The sequence below is a fragment of the Zonotrichia leucophrys genome, chromosome 28 (assembly GCF_028769735.1).
Source record: "Zonotrichia leucophrys gambelii isolate GWCS_2022_RI chromosome 28, RI_Zleu_2.0, whole genome shotgun sequence".
NCBI classification, from domain to species: Eukaryota; Metazoa; Chordata; class Aves; order Passeriformes; family Passerellidae; genus Zonotrichia; species Zonotrichia leucophrys.
Window position 1 is genome coordinate 1,924,698 of NC_088197.1, and position 19,138 is coordinate 1,943,835.

Here is a 19,138-nt window from a genome sequence, read left to right on the forward strand (position 1 = left end):
CAACCCAGCCCCCGTTCCTCCTGCTCCCTCCTCCAACAAGGCAGGTTAAAAGCAAAATTTGATTTTGCTGATTTTTAAGCCAACTCTTTCCTGAAGCTGCTCTGCCTCCTGCTCCCTGCTCTGGGGATGCTCCCCCAGCTGTTTTGCAGGATGGGCACTGGAGAGCATCTTCCCCCAAGATCAGCCCACAAGCCAAGAGTTTTGGGAAAGGCTGCAGACACCCAGGTAGGGTTTTTGCAATGTAAAAACCGTAAGAAATCTTGAGTGGACCAAAAATCACCTCTCCAAGCTGCTCTGGCCAAAACCCATTCAGCTCCACCTGTCCTCCAGCAGCCAGAGGCAGCAGCTCCTCTGCCTCCCCTCTGTGAATGCCACAGAAACATTGGTGATAAAAACATCAGCACAAAATTAAACCAGATCAGCCCCAGGCTGCCCAGCTGGCAGCTCTCCTACTCATCTTCAATTATTCTCCCATTTAAAGGACGTGCACCACGCTCTCTGCCATGCCCCAGGGTGCTGGGATTTTATCCCATCTCCATCCTGCCAGGGGTGATGGAGCTCTGGGGTGCAGAGCAACCCCAAGGGCCCCACAATTCCCAAAGGGTTGCTGCAGGGTTCAACACCTGCATTTGGGATTTTAACCCACACAGGACCACATCACTGCTGGGCAGCTCTGCTCTTGGAAGGGTTTTTGGTTTTAACGCCTCATGTTTGAATGGAGAGGATTGTAGGAACTTTGCCTGCCTGGATGAGGCTTTTCCCATGGTGCCACCCCTGTTTTGGGGCTGGTGCTGGGTTTTGGGGTCTCCATCCTGCAGGCTGGGTGAGAGTGCATGAGACACCATCCACAAAACCAAGCAGCAGCCAGGAGCTCTGCTAGGCCCAGGTTGGTGTCCCCAGGCCACCAAACATCCCCAATCCTGGTCACTTCCCTCTCCAGCTGCCCTGGCTCCAGCGCTCCTCACTCCCCTGGGCCGGGTTTGTGCTCTGGGTGCTGTCAGGCTGCAGAGCCCAGCACGGCTCCACTCTCCATCTATTTCCCAGGCACTCTGCCTTCTCCTGCCATCCTCTCTCCCTTCCTGGCTGCTCTTTTCTCCTTCCCAAAAACCTCATCTCAGGGTAGGAACAGAAAAAGCAGCTGCTCCTCTGCAACCGCTGCCGCGGGAATTGGAGCACCTTTTGTGAGGTTTTAGCTCAAATCCACTTTGCAAGTGGATTAAGGAACTGGCACAAAAGTACTCTGGATGGAGAGTGGGAAGAGGCAAAGGCTGCTATTCCAGCACGGCGATAGGAGCCAGGAATGCTGCGCTTGCTGCCTGCTCCATTTCCCCGAGAAACACAACCCGCTAACCATCCGCGCCTAAACCAACCCTCGGAATTTTCGAGCGGAGAATCCGCCTAAAAAATCCGGGATGCTCGGGGAAGAAGAGGCAGGAAGGGTCCTGGGGCGGCGAGGAGTGAGGACCTGCAGCGCCCGTGGGGGAAACACGAACGAGAGGATTTGGGAGAAGCTTTCCCGACGCCCGGCGATGCCCGGAGCCGCTCGGCTGTGCCGGGGAAGGGGCTGCGAGCGGCGGCTCCAGCCCAAACCGGGCCGGGGGGGACTGCGGGTACCGGACCCCCGGGGGATGGAGCGGGGCAGGGGCGGGCGAGGCGGCACCACCGCCACCCCCGGTGCGACCCCGGGCACGGCGGGGGCTGCGAGGGGCCTGCGGGCGGTGGGCACAGCGGGCAGGGAGGGATGGAAGGAGGGATGGAAGAAGGGATGGAGGGAGGGATGGAGGGAGGCTGTGTGTCCCCAGAGGCGGCGGGGGCTCGGCGGCCGCCCCCCGGCTCCACGTGTGCGGCTCGGCACGACCCTCCCCGGCCCCGGGACCCCGCACTCACCGCTCGGCTGCCGCTGCGGGGCTGCCCATGGTGCGGCGGCGGCGGCGCGGGCAGAGCCGCAGCCCCGGGGGCGGCGCGGCGGCGGCTCCGGACGGACCCCGGCCCGGCCCCGGCCCGTCCCCGGGGGCGGCGCGGCGGCGGCAGCGCCTCTCCAGCCGCGCTGGGCCGTGCGCGGAGCCGCCCCCCGCGCCCCCCGCCCGGCCGGGGGAGGGACGGGGCCGGGGGCGATGCGCGGAGAACGGGAACGGCCCCGGAGGAACGCAGGGAAGGGCACGGGGGTCTCCTCCCCGCGCAGCCGTGAGCAAATGGAGGGGTTCAGCCAGGCAGCTTGGGGTGTCCGAGCCTCGGAGTGCCCTTGCTGAGGTCCCCGACCCCATGGCAGCACCGTGGGGTACCCCCGACCACCGTCCCTGGGGTGCACAACCCCATGCCAGCACTGTGGGGGTACCCCCGACCACACTGCCTGGGGTACACAACCTCACGCCAGCACCATGGGGTACTCCTGACCACCGTGCCTGGGGTACACAACTCCACTCTGCCCACCTGGGTACCCCCGAGCACCGTGCCTGGGGTACACAGCCCCATGCCAGCACTGTGGGGTACCCCCGAGCACCCTGCCTGGGTTCCCCCAGACCCACTCTGCACACCTGGGTACCCCCACACTGCCCTGCCTGGGCTTCCTCCATGCCAGCACACACAGGTACCCACCTGCCCACTCACCTGGTCCCTCTGCCCCATAGCAGCAGATACCGACCCACCTCCCAGCCCATCCCCATGACCGGCTGTTTGCATCCCCCTGCCTGCCCCAGGACAGGGTTTGGGGGCCACCTCACCCTGAGCTGCCCTCTGAACTGGGGGTGGAGGTGGTTGTGGATGGACACAGCCACTCCCTCTCCATCCCATGGGAAGCTGGGGCAATCAGGGCACAAACAGGAATTTGTGACCCCAGGAATGAGCACAGCCCCCAGCCTGAGCAGGGTTCCTGAGTTTGTGCCCCCACATTGGGCTCCAGTGTCCCTTGCAGCAGTGCCAGGAGGTGCCAGGCTCACGGGACAATGACCTGGAGCCCCCCAGCAGCATCCCCATCCCCCTTGGGACCAGCACTCACCATTGCAATTCCTCCTTGGAGTTCTCCTCTTGCTCCTGCCGAAGCCTCCTGAGCTGTGCTGATTTGGTTAATTGGGCTTTGAGGGTGGCAGAGGCCAATTCCCTCCTTGGCTCTGGCTTGCAGGGTGGAATTGTTGCTCCTCTCCACTCATCACTGGTCAGTCCAGGCTGGCCTTAGCCTTGCTGGTCCCTCAGAGGGCAGCTGATGCAGAGCGTGCTGTGCCCTTGATGTGCTGTGTGCCAGCTGACCAAGCACCACCTGAGCCATTGGGTGACATTTGCTGCGTCTGACAGCGCTTTTCAAGCAGGGCTTGGCAGCATCTTCTTCACTTTACAGCTGAGGAAACTGAGGGCAGAGCTCAGGGGGCAGGAACGGGGCTCAGCGCCGAGCACCAGGCGGGTCCAACGCTGTGGTTCCACCTGGGCTGGCTCCGTTTGTGCAGGGTTTTGTCAGGAGAAATGCCAACAGCTCTCCCAGCCCTGTCGGTTCCACTCCCAATCCCATCCCTTGCTGCAGCCCAGCGCTTCTGCTGATGGAGGTTCCTGGTGCCTCCTGCTGCTCGCTTGCTCCGGGATGTGGATTTATAATTTCATTGCAGGCACACGCAGCTCGGTCTTTCCCATTCGAGCTTCATCCCCAGCCTCAGCCCTGGATCTGCGGTTAAAACCAGGAGATTTATGTGGCTGGGAAGGAATTTCGTTGCTGTTTTAAACAATATCAACTTATCTCCTTAGGAAAAGATGAAAAATCCAGGAATGAAAATCGCGGCCGGTTTGGTTTGGGGATGGATTTTTAAGCGGCTGGCGTGGGGGGGAGGGTGTGCCAGAGCAATCCACGTCTCATTTCCATCCCCCAGGATGAAAAGGTGATTCTGGCTAATTGAACACAGTCATTAAGCAGCTGTATCAAAAGCACAGAGTCAATTAAGCAGCGTCCCCCCCGCCCTGGCCCCTCAGGCTGTGCTGTTTCAATCAAGGATGGGGGAATTGCTGCTGCTCCCACCCAGCTCCCCATCCCCGTGCTGGGAGCTGATTTTGCCGGCTGGAAGATGCTCTCCAGCCTGCTGGCCTGGGTTAGAGGTGATTTTGGGGGAGCAGAGTGCTGATAAGTGCACTGAGGGTGCTGAGGGAGCCCCAGGTTGGAGCAGGCTGCTTTGTCCTTGTCCCCTCCCCAAGCACCTCACCAGAAAATCAAGTTATTTCTGTCTTACTGTGCTCCCTTCATGGCATTATTTAATTTTGGGGGAAACCAAGGCACAAAGGGAACTGGCAGGTTGTGGTTCATGCCTGGGCTGTGAGTTTTGGCTCAGCCCTGCTCCCCCTCTGGGCTCCCTGTCCCACCCATTAACCCCAATGCCCTTCTGGCATTATTTTGGGCTTTGAGGAAGGAGCAGGACAAAGCACCAGGCTGAGGTGACCAGTTCTGCTTCCCCAAGGCAGAGTCTAGCACTGGACATTGGAGAATCCCATGGGACCCTTGGTGCTCCAATTAATTCAAATTGGCTTCAATATGAACATAAATCCAAAGGGATCTTAGGCCAGGAGGCAGGGACAGGTTGGGGAGGAGGTCCCTGACAGGGGCTGTGGCATTTGGGGTGCTGAGATGGGACCCAGACCCCTCCTTAAGGAGCTTTACCCTCACATGTCACCTCTGTCCCATGAGCCTGGCCCTAAACAAAAATAGGACCCCATAAATGAGGATGGGGACCCATAAACCACCAAAAACCTCTGAAATCTTGCTAAGCATCAGGATTGGGATGAAATGGGGCCACCTGGGAACACAAATGTGATGGAATCATATAATCATCAGCATTTGGGGCGCTGAGATGGGACCCGGACCCCTCCTTTACCCCCACATGTCACGTCTGTCCCAAGAGCCATAAACAAAACCAGCACCCCCACAAATGAGGATGGGGACGCATAAACCACCAAAAACCTCCAAAATCCTGCTGAGCATCAGGATAGGGATGAAATGGGGCCACCTGGGAACACAAATATCACAGAATCATATAATCATCATGGTGGGAAGAGACCTTCAGGACCACCCAGTCCAACTGTGCCCCAGTTTGGGGGGACACACAGAAGTGGCAGCACCCTGAGGCTGCTCCAAGGAGGGTCCCTGCCTTTGGAGATGCTGTTCCAAGTGAGCCAGCTCTTGGGAGTGTCTTGACAAGTTTTGTTGCTTTCTGGGGCATTTTCACACAGACTCAGCAAAATGATTTAGGGAAAAAAAAAGTGTGAGAGAAATAAAAAAAAAAAAATCGCAGCTGCTCTGGCACACGCTCAAAATCTCAAAGAGTTTTTGACTGAAACGTGCCAAGGGGAAAAAATCAATTCCAACAAAGTGAGAAACAAAATCCCTTTTGCCCCCAGTTTGCCCTCTGTGGTGAAGTGAAGGATCTGAGGGATCTCTCCCTCCCTGCCAACCCCTCCTGCCATGGCCAAGCTGGTTCCCTGCCAGCCTGAATGCAGCATTCCAGCCCTGCCAGCTCCAGGGACAGCCTGGGATGGTTTTGTCCCCATTCAGGATGCAGCAGTGATGAGAGCAGGCTCCTGGTGCCCATTAATTCTGCCTAATGGGAACCTCGATGGGCTCCTCGAAGGAGCCAGCTGGATGCTCCCACTCCACGTGGTCCTACAGAATTTGGGGTTTTGGGGAGCTGGGATGATGCCCTGAGTGTGCCAGGGTGTGGGAATCCACAAAATTAGAGGGTTTTGGGAAAGCTCCTAAGCTACAGCATGAGACATCATTTATCTATAGGACATTTTTGACCAGACTGAGGAAATTTTACAAGATAAAAGATGTTCATACATCTCAAAACATGAACTGAAAGACTTATTAATCTAAGTAAAAGCAAATACTCAAAATGTAGACTTGCAATCTGCTTTTACCTTTGATTTTTGAGACCAGATAAATGGTGATACCAGGGAGCCACTCCTGGCTTGGCAGCACAGAGCCCCCAGCCCCAAATGCTCCTGAGCAGAGCCAGCCACACCACAGGGACTGGGGACAGCACTGTCACCAGGATTTACCCCTAGGGCTGAGCTGGGGGCTTATTCTGTGCTGGCCAGAGCTTTGCAGTGCCCCAAACATCACTGGAGGGCACGGTGCCCCTGTGTTGTCCCCTCCATCCAGCCTGGAGCCACCCTCTCCAGAGCCCTGCTGAGGTGGCACCATGGTCCCATGGTGGCACCAGGAGGTCCCATGGGCTCACTCTGGCCTGGGCACCCATCACACCCAAAAACGCAGATTCTCCTCAGGTGTGCACTCTGGAAGGATTAAAGCATGGAAATTTGGGGGCACAGCCCCACTGTGAGGTTTGGGGGGCACCGGGAGGAGTGGCTGCCACACCACGAGTGACATCTGTGACCTGCTGTGCACGGAGCTGGGGTGGTTCCCCTGCAAACCCTCTTGTTCCACCTCCAAACCCTCTTGTTCCCTTCCAATCCCTCTTGTTTCCCCTCCAAACCCTCAGTTACTCCTCCAAACCCTCTTGTTCCCCTGCAAACCCTCTTGTTACCCTCCAAACCCTCTTTTACCCCTCAAAACCCTCTTGTTTCCCCTCCAAAGCCCTGGGTTCCCCCTCCAAAAACCCTCTTTTTCCACCTCTAAACCCTCTTCTAACCCTCCAAACCTTTTGTTCCCCCTCCAATCCCTCTTTTACCCCTCAAAACCCTCTTGTTTCCCCTCCAAAGCCCTGGGCTCCTCCTCCAAACCCTCTTTTACCCCCTCCATCCCTCTTGTTCCACCTCCAAACCCTCGTTTCCCTTCCAAACCCTCTTGTTCCCCCTCCAAAGCCCTGAGCTCCCCCTCCAAACACTCTTTTATCCCCTCCATCCCTCTTGTTCCACCTCCAAACCCTCGTTTCCCTTCCAAACCCTCTTTTCCCCCCTCCAAACCCTCTTGTTTCCCCACCAAACCCTCTTGTTCCCCCTCCAAATCCCATTTCCTCCAGCCCAAGCTCTGCCCTGACCCCAATATCTCCGTGTTTACACTTCAGATCTGTTCATTTTGAGCAGGAACCATCGAGGAGGGACAGTCCCAGCTCCTGTTCCCTGCCAGAGCCCCGGGTGGGTGTACAGAGCAGGGCTCTGGCAGGGAACAGAGCACAGGGAACAGGGCTCTGCACACACAGCCTGAGCCCGTGACTGAGCCCAGTTCCTTTTAATAAATATTTGGTAATAACAATGGAAGTTTCTCTGGCCAGGAACCTGCTGTTCTGAGCTGTGCCAAGCAGCAGCACCATCAGGTGAAGGGTTTTGATCCAAGCAGGAGGGAAAGGGACCTTTCCCTTCTCTCCCTGCCTGGGTTTCAATGCTGGGATCTTCACCTGCCCTTCCTCCCACTGCAGCCCCTAAGTGAGGCCTCATCTCTGGGTCCCTTCTGGCCCTGATGTCACCTCAAGGTGACAAATTCCACCAAAGGAGGATTTCCTCCTTGTTGGGGAAAATTGAAACAGGAAAGCCTTGTAAATATGATTGCCTGGCAAAAGATTTTGAGAATATGGAAACTATAAGCGAGATTGAAATGAAAGCAAGCTTTGAGATCCCTTAGATACTGAACAACTGGAAAACAATGGTGTGGCTGGCTGAAGGTAATCCCCTTTTGATGGAACAACACCCTCTGCTTGCAGACAGGCCCAAGGATCAGAGCAGACCCTGCCAGCTTGGCAGAAGGGGCCCAAAGAGGAGTTTTTAGGGTTTAAAGTGTAACACAGTATGGTAATTTTTATCAGGGCTGGGGTGTGCTTGGCAGGGTTGTGGGGCTGTCCTGGTGCGGATGGGCAGGACAATCCCAGAATCACAGAATCCCAGAATCATGGAACCATGGAATCCCAGAATCAGAGAATCATGGAATCACAGAATAAGAGGAGTTGGAAGGGACTCTCAGGGATCATCAGCCCAGCCCCTGTCCCTGCCCAGCCACCCCAACACCCCCACCCTGAGCAGCCCTGGGAGCTCCTGCAGCTCTGGCAGCCTTGGCACCATTCCCTGGGCAGCCTGGGCAGTGCCCAGCAGCCTCGGGGGGCAGAACCTTGCCCTGAGCTCCATGCCAAGGCCTGGCACAGCTGCAGCCCTTGCTGGGCTCCTGTCCCTGTGCCAGAGCAGAGCTCAGCCCCTGCCCCTGTGCCTCTCCTCAGTCTCTCATCCAGGCACATAGATGAGAACCAGTTTTTTTTTTCCATGTAATTCCTGTCTCAACAGCTCCCAGGTCGCCTCCCCATCCCTGACCCAGCTCCGTTCCCGGTGGGCTCCCATCACTCCCCCACCCTCGGGGAGCCGGGGGCGGCCTCTCCTCTCCCTCCCGTGAGGAAATCGCTCCTGATGGGATCCAGCCCACGCTCCCCGAGCCGCAGAGAGCGCACGGAACCCGCGCTGCCACCCCCGCCCTCCCTCCTGCCTTTATCTGCCGGTGGCATCGCATCCCTCCAGCAGCTCCCAGCTCCTTTTCAAACACCATTAGAGCGATTAGAATTCCGGCAAACACGGCATTTGCACCTTCCAGATGGAAAACGTCCCCGTGTCCCTGTGTCACCGCGACCCGCAGACAGAGCACGTACTAATCCCCTTCATTCATCGGCTCGGCCTCATCAGCTCCCGGCTCTGGGAGCTGCTCAGGGATGGGGACAATGTGGAATGGTGGGGGCTCCTTGTCTCCAGGGAATCTGAACGGGATTGTACCTGAAAACCCCCAAATCCGGGCCTCTTTGTCCCCAGGGAACCTGGACAGGATTGCACCTGAAAACCCTCAAATCTGGGGCTCTTTGTCCCCAGGGAATCTGGACAGGATTGCACCTGAAAACCCCCAAATCCAGGGCTCCTTATGCCCAGGGAATCTGGACAGGATTGCACCTGAAAACCCCCAAATCTGGGGATCCTTGTCCTCAGGGAATCTGAAAAGGATTGCACCTGAAAACCCCCAAATCCAGGGCTGCTTTTCCTCAGGAAATCTGAACAGGATTGCACCTGAAATGCCACAGATCCGGGGTTCCTTGTCCTCAGGGAATCTGGACAGAATTGCAATTGAAAACCCCCAAATCTGGGGCTCCTTGTTCCCAAGGGATCTAAATGGGATTGCACCTGAAAACCCCCAAATCCGAGGCTCCTTGTGCCCAGGGAATCTGGACAGGATTGCACCTGAAAACCCCCAAATCCGGGACAAGGGAATCTGGACAAGATTGCACCTGAAAACCCCCAAATCTGTGCCTGTCTCTGGCCAGGTTCTCACCCAGGGATGGCTGGACTCAGGGCAGGAGGGATCTCACTGGGGCCACCAGGCAGGGACATCCCCTTCAGCCTCTTCTGGTGGCTCCCTCCCTGCTGGCAGCATGTCTGACCCACCAGTCACCCCTCAGGGTGTTGTTTTGGGAATAAAAACGCTGCCACTTGGTGTGCATGGCTCAGTGCAAGCCCAGTCACCACCAGGATTGTCCCCTTGTTGGGAAGAAAGTGATGCACAACACCAAACTGGAAAAGAGCACCTGCACCCAAGCAGGAGCTGCCCAGCCCCTCACCTGTGCCCAGGTGTCGCTGGCAGGTGACAGTGGTGACAACACCCTGTCCCTTTGCCTGCTGGAGGCTCTCAAGGTTTTCCCTTCCTCTGTTTTTACGGATGTGCCCTTCCCAGTCCCTTTCCTGCTTCAGGGCCGTGCTGAGGCAAGGAGGTGCCAATCCCCAAAATTCTGCTTCTTCCCTGTCCTCACATGGATCATGTCCAGAATATGAACTCAAACTGCAAAGGAAGAAACTCCCCATCTGTCCCCATCTGTCCCCCTATCCCCTCCCCAGTCCAGCACAGGGGTCCTGGGGTTTATTTTTTGCTGCCTACTCTTGCTCCACGTCCTTGGAGTGGGATGGGAGCTGTTAGCTTGAAAGACAAATTATGCTGGGATGCAGAGATGGCAGAGCTGATTCATCGGCTGGGGGGGTCTACAAGGTCTAATTTGGGAGGGAGGATCGCTGACGAATCCTTCAGTAACCAGGAAGACTTGGGAAACTTTTCTTGCCTGAACACATCATTAATTTCCCTGCCCATCCAAGAGCTCAGATGGGCAAGAGCTCGGTAGGGAAAAGGTTTTAAACAGGAAATGTGTTTGCAGGAAACAGCTTGAGATTTGCTGGATCATCATTAATTATTGGACTCGGTGATCTCAGATCTTTTCCAGCCTCAGTGGTTCCATGGTTCCAAATCCTCCAGGCCAACACCAAGATGAAGATGGTGGTTTCTCCTGTAGGGAATCCAGATCCTGAGAGTCTCTTCTGAAGCTTCACAGTGCTGGATGTGTTTTGCCTGCCAGAAGAACCTGTCACAGACATCTTTTATAAAAAATCCTTGCCTTAGGATTTTTCCTCCTGAGAAGCTCAGAGGCCTCAGGAACAAAATGTAAACAATGATTATCTGCTGCTATGGAATGCAACAGGTGCATCTGTGATGTTGGTTGTTTCTAATTAATGGCCAATCACAGTCAGCTAGCTTGGACTCTCTGTCTGAGCCACAAGCCTTTGTTATTATTTCTTTTTCTATTCTTAGCTAGCCTTCTGATGAAATTCTTTCTTCTATTCTTTTAGTATAGTTTTAATATAATATATATCATAAAATAATAAATCAGTCTTCTGAAACACAGAGTCAGCTCCTCATCTCTTCCCTCATCCTCAGACCCCTGTGAACACCGTCACAAGAACCCTCATTCCTTGTGCCCTCTGTGGGGACCAGGAGCAGGTTCTGGAATGTTCTGGCTGCCCTGATGCTGAACAAGGTTGGATGTGGCTGGACATGGCTGTGGAGCATGAAGGAATTTCTCCAGCTTGATGGTGTGGGAGTTGACTCAGGCTGGCAGTTCCAGCCCCTCTGGGGGCTGCAGGAGACACTCAGGGCTCTGGGCACTCCTGGCTGTTCCCACATCCCCATCTAGGGCTCTGGGGTGGGGGGACTGTCATGGAACGGAGGTGGCAGGAGGATTTTGGGGAGCTGTCAGTGCTGGAGGTGAGAACAGGCCTGGCACCCAGCCAGCATTATTAGTGTCTCACTTCCACAGGCAACAAATCCGCCCACGTCCCCCATGGAAGGAAAAGCTGTTTGGAAACAAGAGCTGTACCTGGCACAGGGATGCAGAGATCCTCTGCTGGTGCATCTCCCTGCACCCCATGGCCTTGGCAGGATGGGCAGCAGTGCCCAAGGGTCCCTGTGACCGTGTTCACAGGGGTCTGAGGATGAGGGAAGAGATGAGGGTCTGTCTCCATGTTTCAGAAGGCTTGATTTATTATTTTATTATATATATTACATTAAAACTATACTAAAAGAATAGAAGAAAGGATTTCATCAGAAAGCTAGCTAAGAATAGAACAAGAAAAAATGATAACAAAAGCTCTGTCTCAGACTCTCTGACCGAGCCAGCTAAGCTGTGATTATCCATTAATTAGAAACATCCAACATGAGCTAACCAAAGATCTACCTGTTGCATTCCACAGCAGCAGATAATCAATGTTTACATTTTGTTCTTGAAGCCCCTCAGCTTCTCAGGAGGAAAAATCCTAAGGCAAGGATTTTTCATAAAAGATGTCTGCGACAGGTCCCCATCATCCTGTCCCTGCTCCTCATTCCAGCAGCAGCTCCTTGGAGGTCTCTGCCCTGCCTCACTGTGTGAATTATTAATCCAGCAGGAGGCAGCTTGGACTGGGAAACCTTCCCCAGCAGGCAGGAACACTGGGAATGGCTTTTCCAGGCTGTGCTGGGTGAACTGGCACCTGTAGGATTGAGGCACTTGGTCCAAGCGTGGTCCAGCCTGTCTGTCCTGTCCCTGCTCCACCCCTGAGCCATGAGGAATTCAGGGCTGCCCTTGGTCTGCTCCAGTTTCTCTGCTCTGTCCTGGGGTAAATCCTGCCCCAAACCTTGCAGTCCTCCTGGGGAAGGCCTGGGCACAGGATGGGGGTGCTGCAGAGCAGAGGGTGCTCTCAGGGACCTGAGCCCAGATCCCAGCACAGCGTCCTGGAGTGGGGCAGGTACCAGGGGGATTCAGCAGGGGAGAGAGAGACTCAGCTCCCTTGGTGCCTCAGGTTTGAGCTTTTCTATTTTTCACATTCTGTGCTGCTTTAGTGGGTGGGTCTGGGCTTCACATTAGGGGACAGTGAGCTCTGTGCACAAAACAAATTCCTGCTCCAGCTGGGGACAAAGGACAAATGACCCAAATCTCAGACCAAGAGCACAAACAACGTGGGCTGGAGAGAGAAAAACAAGGATGGGACTGCATGGGCTGGGGCTGGAATTGGACAATGAACTGCAAGATGCAAATGGAGCAGAATTGATCAAAGGGAGAGACTCCATGCTTGGTTGTGCATTTTGGGACCATTTTGGTTCATCCTGGGTGCAGCCCTGGCTGGGCTCTTGTGCTGCCCAAGGTGTATCCATTGAGACCTCCTAATAAATCCTTGCTTTATTCTTTAGCTCTGTCTGGTCTCAGTTCTAGCTCAGCCTTCACAAGGCATCACCCTCAGGCCAAAGCTCTCCCCTCCCAGCAGCCAAACCCTTGGAGCAGCCCCTGCCAGCCCCCAGCCTCATCTGCACTACCCAAGTATCCCCCTGAGTATCCCAGTCCAGAATCCCACCCCAGATTCCTGCAGAGGAGGGAGGAGGAAGGGCAGCTCGAGGCTCCAGGCTGTGGTTTGTGCCACCTCACCTCTGCTGACAGCTCCGGCCACCCCAGTGACCCCAAGGTGTCAGTTGTCCTCCTGTCACTCTGTGTTTGTGTCCCTGCTGTTCCCAGCCTCCTCTGTGGGGAACAGCCAGGGCTGCAGGCAAAGTGAAGCTGCTGCTGACTTTTGTGTTTTCCCAAGCCATCGACTCTGGTGGTGTCTTCTAAACAGATTAAACTTGGATCCCAGCCCCAAGATCAGCTGATGGAGCTGCTGGGAGGCAGAAAAGGGGTTCTGGGGAGATTTTCTGGGTCTGGGAAGCAGGTGGGAATTTTGTACGCTGGGGTGGGGAGGCACAGGGTGCCCAGAGAAGCTGTGTCTACCCCTGGACTTTGCAAGTGTCCAAGGCCAGGCTGGACAGTGGGCTTGGAGCACCCTGGGGGAGCAGAAGGTGTCCTGGCCATGGCAGGGGTGGAATGGGATGATCTCTGATGTCCTTCCAACCCAAACCATGCCATGGTTAGTGGGGATCAGATCCTTGGTGTCAGGACCCAGAACATCCCTCTGTCTGTCCTGGATTGCCAGAACCCCTGCCAGGGGGCTCAGAGACCCTGGCACAGAGCCCAAAATGCCTGTGGGTTTGATTGTGACCTGTAGAGCAAATTACCAACCTTATATGAAGATCAGCAAGCCACAACAGTTTAAGTAGAATAATAGTGAAGTTATCATGGGGTGAAAAAGTAGATTTTGGGGTTTTTGGTATGGAGGTTCAGGAGGCAAGATGGAGGGAACTGGGCATGTCTAGCCTTTCTCCTTCTTCTTCTTCTTGGCCTCCATCTTCTGCTGTGATGGTGGCACTTACAGATTGGTTTACAGTAGAAGCTCACTGTCTAACATAGGTGATAGGTGTTAGAAAGTAATTGTAAACATTGTACAGGTAGTTTTTAGTATAAAGACATAACACTGCCCTGGGGGCAGGCAGTGTGCCTGGAATTGTCCAGCTGGACAGACCTCGGCAGGGCAGGAGAAAGAATTTTATAGATAAGATACAATAAACAACCTTGAGACCGAGAAATGAAGAGCCCTGACCCCTTCTTCAAGCCCCTGGACCTCGTGGAAGCTCCCAAATGTCTCTCACAGAGAGGAGGAGAGGTGGGTGCTGAGGTGCATCCAACCCCCAAGGCAGATCTCACTGCTCCCCACATCTGACAAAAACTGTTTAACTTCATTAAACTTCGGGAGTAACAACACCATCACACCACTGCTGTCATTAATCCTTGCTAATTGTTTCTATAATTAAAAGCCTCATTGTGTCTTGTCTCTCCCAACATGATTTATCAGACAGGGAGCACTCTTGCATGAATGATGCACGGCTGGTGGGAGGACATCTGCTCTGGGCTGCCTGCATGGAGGGGAAATGCTTGGGGGCTGCTGCTCCCCAAGCCCTCAGCCTCTTCAAGCCCAGGATGAAATCCCCATCCCCTGGATACCCCTTTGTTGGGAAGGATGAAAGTTTGACAAGAAAGTCTCACAGATATGTGTGCTTAGAGAAAGATTTTTAAATGTGGAGTCTGATGAAAGAGTAGAGTGGGAAGCAAGTTTTGATGTAGAAGAAAAGAATTGCAGAGCCAGTCTTACTGGATAACCAAGGAGGCCAAGGGTGTGTTAGTTAGAAGGGGTTTTTATGGCTCACACCAAAGGATAAACCCAGCCCAAACAAGAAGATGTTTTTACCAAGCAGAAAGATAGCACCGGCAAACAAGTCAGCAAAGTTCCAAGTAGAAAAAAGGTCCCAGAATTTTCTACTGCAAGAAAACTGAAAAACAACTTCTAGCTTAAACTGTAATGTACTAACTTTTAGTGCTTGGAGAATAGTAACATGAATATGGTAATTGCAGTAGTTATGATAGGCTATAGGTAATAGTTAAGGTATAGATTGGTTCTACTGTATTAAGATGCTCAGCAAAGAAAAGTGTATAATGCAATTTAACCAAAAGAGAAGTATATAATGCATTGGTAACTTAAACTAAGGCTCTTCATGCCTGCTGGAGCTGACAGCTGTAGGCACAGCTCTGTCACCCACCACCCTGGACTGCTAGAACCTCTAAGATAGAATAAACTGCATTTTGGAGAGCTGCCTGGAGTCCCACATCTCTCATTTAGGCTCTTACACTACACTCCCACCCTTTCTGGTGCCCTGAACCTGCCACAGGTGCCTCTTCCTCTGCAGGCAGAAGAAACAAGAATCAGTGCCAAGAAATTCAGTACAAGCATGGAATGGCTTGGGTGGGAGGGGACTTTTAAGATCATCTTGTTCCACCCCATGCCATGGCAGGGACACCTCCCACTGTCCCAGGCTGCTCCCAGCCCTGCCCAGCCTGGCCTTGGGCACTGCCAGGGATCCAGGGGCAGCCCCAGCTGCTCTGGGCACCCTGTGCCAGGGCCTGCCCACGCTGCCAGGGAACAATTCCTGCCCAAGATCCCATCTAAACTTAATCTCTTTCAGTTTAAAACCATTCCCCTGTCACTACATACTATTATAAATAAATTTCTCCAGACTGGCTCATCCTTGACCCCTGGGAGCTCCTCTGCACCCCCCACCTGAAGGCCCCTTGAGGACACAGGTACCAGGAGGTCACACTGGATGGCACTGACCTCATCCCTCCTTCCCTCTGTGGGGTGGGGATGGGAACCATCCATAGCTCCCAGGCTCCCCTGTCACCTCCCATTTTTCTGAGCTAATATCTTGCAGCACCTTTAAATGCAATATGAACAAAACCAGTGAGTTTTGGGGAGCGCAGGGCTGAGGATAATCAGACCTGAAAATGACTCTGCTTTGTGAGTCACACCTAATGCATGTGCATGTTAATGCTGCCCTTCCCAGCTGTGCTTCCCAGAGCTTTCACTGGAAAGAGCTGGAGCTGGAAAGACACTGGGAGGAGAGGCACAGCTCAGCTCCCAGCTCTGCTCAACAGGACTATTTGCAGGGAGGGGATGTCACAGACATCTTTTATGAAAAATCCTTGCCTTAGGATTTTTTCCTCCTGAGAAGCTGAGAGGCTTCAGGAACAAAATGTAAACAATTATTATCTGCTGCTGTGGAATGCAACAGGAGGATCTTTGATTGGCCCATATTGGATGTTTGTAATTAATGGCCAATCACAGCCCAGCTGACTCGCACAGAGCCCGACCCACAAACCTTTGTTATCATTCTTTCCTATTCTATTCTTAGCTAGCCTTCTGATGAAACCTTTCTTCTACTCTTTTAGTATAGCTTTAATGTAACATATATCATAAAATAATAAATCAGCCTTCTGAAACATGGAGTCAGATCCTCGTCTCTTCCCTCAACCTGAGACCCCTGTGAACAACATCACAGAGGGGGGGTCTGGCCTGCTGGGTACCACTTTTCCCTCATTTTTCCATCCATTTTCCCTCATTTTCTCCATCTCTTTTCCCACAGTGTGACACACAGTGAATCTCCAGGCCTCAGCTGGACACCAGCCCAGCCGTGGCATCTGCTGTAGCACCAGCTCCTCCCTCCACCCAACTGTGACCAACAGCTTGGAGACGCCAACAAGGGCAGCAACACAAACGTGGGCTCAGAGCCTTTGGAAAATGTCAACATTCACAGCACTCCAAAAATATCTGGGCTGGGAATTGTGCATCTCTGAGGGGGTGGTTCCATGTCCAGAGATGCTGGGGATGGCCAGAGCGCTCTGTCACTGCTGTCACCATCTGCTCCCAGGTGCTGGAGCCTCCTTGGGTGTAAAACACTGCTCAGCTGCTCCAAGGCACCTTTGGGCTCCCAGATCCAGATAATCCACAGGGAGCAGGGTCAGCCTTGATGCAAATCCCTCCCTGGCATGTGCAAAACTCCAAAGGGCAACTCCAGACACGGGGCTGATCCCTCCCAGCACATCCCTGAGCAAAGCAGAGCCCTGTCCTGTGATCGTGTTCACAGGGGTCTGAGGATGAGGGAAGAGATGAGGATCTGACTCCATGGTTCAGAAGGCTTGATTTATTATTTTATGATATAATTATATTAAAACTATACTAAAATATAGAAGAAAGGATTTCATCAGAATGCTAGCTAAGAATAGAAAAAGCAAGAATGGATAACAAAGGTTTGTGGCTCAGACTCTCTGTCTGAGCCAGCTGGGCTGTGATTGGCCATTAATTAGAAACATCCAACATGTGCCAATCACAGATGCACCTGTTGCATTTCACAGCAGCAGATAATCAATGTTTACATTTTGTTCCTGAGGCCTCTCAGCTTTTCAGGAGGAAAAATCCTAAGGAAAGGATTTTTCATGAAAAGATGTCTGTGACACTGTCCCTGCCCAGTGTCCCCAGAAAGGCCCAAATCATTCCCCAGGCACCAGGACTGGCACCTCACCCTGAATCTGTGTTAATTTGGGAGATGAGCAGATGTGAGGACAGATGTTTGTGCCCTGCAGCTGTAAAACCTGCTGGGTTTGGGGCAGTGGATCTCCCCCCAGGCTGGTACTGGGCTCCCTGGGATACATCAAAGCCTCCCTGTTCCTGCTGCTGTCACAGGGGAAGATAAAGGCAGGATTATCTCTGGGAGCTGTCACCAACTGCAGGCAGGAGCCTCACAGAGGTGACAGCACCAGGAGGGGTTGGATCACCAACAGAGCCTGAGCAGGACACACAGAGAGAGCCCAAATTACCCCAATCCCATAAGGACAGAGATTCCCCAGCCTGAGCTCCCAAAAGCCTTCAAGGAATGGCAGAAGCACCTGCCTGCTCCTCCTGCTGGTGGCTCTACTGGTTTTACTGGGACTACGCCAGGCACAGAGATTCCCACTCTCCTGCTCTGCTTTCCCCACTGTGGGAACAGTTGGGCACAGAAGGTGGGGCTGGAAGACGCAGAGGTTGGATTCAGGGGGTGCTCAGTGCCCGCCCCTCACTGCTGGAATGGGGGATTTGAGGATGCATTCCTCCAGGAATAACTTTATTTGGTAAATAGAGTAAAATAAAATAAAATAAAAAATTTTATTATTAAATAAAACAATCATTTTATTATAAAATAAATAAAATAATTTAAAATAAATAAAATAATTTTATTAATATTGAGTTATTCCTCCAGGAATAACTCCTGGAGGGGCAGGAGACTGAACAGGAAATAGAAACCCAGCAAGAAGTGTCATGGTTTCACATTTTCTCAAAACAAGGGAAAATTTTGTAACTAAAATCATGCCCCGTAAAGATGATTTTGCTGGAAATGAACACTCAGAATGCCTTTTTTCTAGGAAATTAATTCCTGCTGCAACATCAGATCTCACAGTTAATATTCAACCTCACTATTTCCAGCATGCCGGGGCTGCAGCTGAGCATGTCCCCCCTCCCACAGCAACCTGGAAGGACAGACTGGAGCAGTTTGTCCTTGCTCCTCATAGGAAAGAGCAAAATGCTCCTTCCAGCCCTGGAGCAGGGTTTGAATGGAGCTCCTGCCCCTCTCCATTGACATCAGCAGTGATTGCTGCTCCCCCCTGGCTGAGCACAGCCTGCCTAATCCACCACTCCAGCCTAATTAGGCTCAGGCCAGGGCTCAGAGCCAGCAGCATGAGGAGGAGGAGATGCTAACGAGCTCCAGGTCCAGGGGACCCCCCTGCCACCCCCTGTCCCCACCCCAGGGTTTAATTAAGGTGTTTAGGGCATGGGTTGGACTTGATGATGATCTTGAAGGTCTCTTCCAACCTGGACATGGGGCCAGCCTTGGTGTCACCCTCAGAGCCACACAGGCCAAACAGGCCCTGGAGGTCAGCAGGGTGCAGAGCTCAGCTCTGGGACCCACATCCCTCCATCCCAACCCCTCTGGGCTGCAGGGAAATGTGTTCAAAAAAAGGCTGCCTAATCCATCGCTCCGGCCTAATTAGGCTCAGGCCAGGGCTCAGAGCCAGCAGCCTGAGGAGGAGGAGATGCTAACAAGCCCAGCCCCAGGGGACCCCCCTGCCACCCCCTGTCCCACCCCAAGGTTTCAGGTGTTTAGGGCATGGGTTGGACTTGATGATGATCTTGAAGGTCTCTTCCAACCCGGTCATGGCACCATTGGTGTCACCCTCAGAGCCACCCAGGCCAAACAGGCCCTGGAGTGTGCAGAGCTCAGCTCTGGGTCACCTTTGCTCATCCCTCAAGGTCCACACTCATCTCCTCATCCCCCAAACACGGCATTAACCCCTCAATTTCTCTCCCTCTCCATTCCCATCCTGCCACAGCACCTGCCTCCCTCTTTGGTGGCCCTTGCTGAGGACATGGGGCCAGCCTTGGTGTCACCCTCAGAGCCACCCAGACCAAACAGGCTCTGGGAGGTCAGGAGGCTGCAGAACTCAGCTCTGGGACCCACATCCCTCCATCCCAACCCCTCTGGGCTGCAGGAGGGACAGGGAAATGTGTTCAGAAAAAGGCTGCCTCATCCATCGCTCCGGCCTAATTAGGCTTAGGCCAGGGCTCAGAGCCAGCAGCCTGAGGAGGAGGAGATGCTAACAAG

General features: G+C 53.7%; 1 protein-coding gene across 2 annotated transcripts in view; it reads right to left on the minus strand.

The window, feature by feature from the left end:
• The window catches only part of LINGO3 (leucine rich repeat and Ig domain containing 3), a 32,717-nt gene extending 29,036 nt beyond the window's left edge, over nt 1-3,681 (minus strand). Inside the window, exon 1 of one of the 2 annotated variants that reach the window (XM_064734397.1) lies at nt 2,996-3,681. The gene's annotated coding sequence lies outside the window, so the exon portion shown is untranslated. Of the gene's footprint in view, nt 1-1,887; nt 2,027-2,995 lie in introns of those variants that run through there. The other variant, XM_064734398.1, reaches the window with a different exon arrangement.
• Nucleotides 3,682-19,138: the final 15,457 nt, after the last annotated feature.